Source organism: Tupaia chinensis, unplaced genomic scaffold, assembly GCF_000334495.1.
Source record: "Tupaia chinensis unplaced genomic scaffold, TupChi_1.0 Scaffold143584_1, whole genome shotgun sequence".
NCBI lineage: Eukaryota > Metazoa > Chordata > Mammalia > Scandentia > Tupaiidae > Tupaia > Tupaia belangeri.
In genome coordinates this window covers 8,728,934-8,729,331 of record NW_006203430.1, presented here as the reverse complement: position 1 = coordinate 8,729,331, position 398 = coordinate 8,728,934, and the positions used below count along the sequence as shown (strand labels likewise).

The 398-nt window shown below is 65.6% G+C and overlaps 1 protein-coding gene across 3 annotated transcripts in view; it reads right to left on the bottom strand.

Moving 5' to 3' along the window:
* Window positions 1–398, bottom strand: part of SAMD11 (sterile alpha motif domain containing 11) — a 19,832-nt gene that overhangs the window by 18,890 nt on the left and 544 nt on the right. The gene's annotated exons all lie outside the window — the stretch shown is intronic.

The following is a 398-nucleotide window of genomic DNA, read 5'->3' as shown; positions in this document are numbered from 1 at the left end:
TGAACCTCAGTCCGGGGCGCGCGCCCTTCCTTGACGAAGGGCGGCCTCCCTCCTTGGAGCCCCTCCTCCTGCACCCCACCCTTTGGAAGACGGTCCTGCGGGAACCTGGAGCAGGGCTGAGGATGGCCGAGCTTGGAGCAGGTGAGCAGCACTGGGGGAACCCGGCCTTCGTCTGCTCCCCGCCCCCGTAGCAGAAAGAGGGCGGTTACTGCAGAACCTGGAGCCCCTAAGTCGAACGTTACCGGGAACCTAACTTTCTAATCCCCTCACCGCACTTGGAGCTCTCTGCATCTCCCGATGTCCCGCCTCAGGCGCCCCCACGTCGCACCCCTTGTGCTAGGCTCCTGCAAGCACCCAAACAGGCTCCTCCAGACCGGCAGCCACCGCTAGGGCTCCGC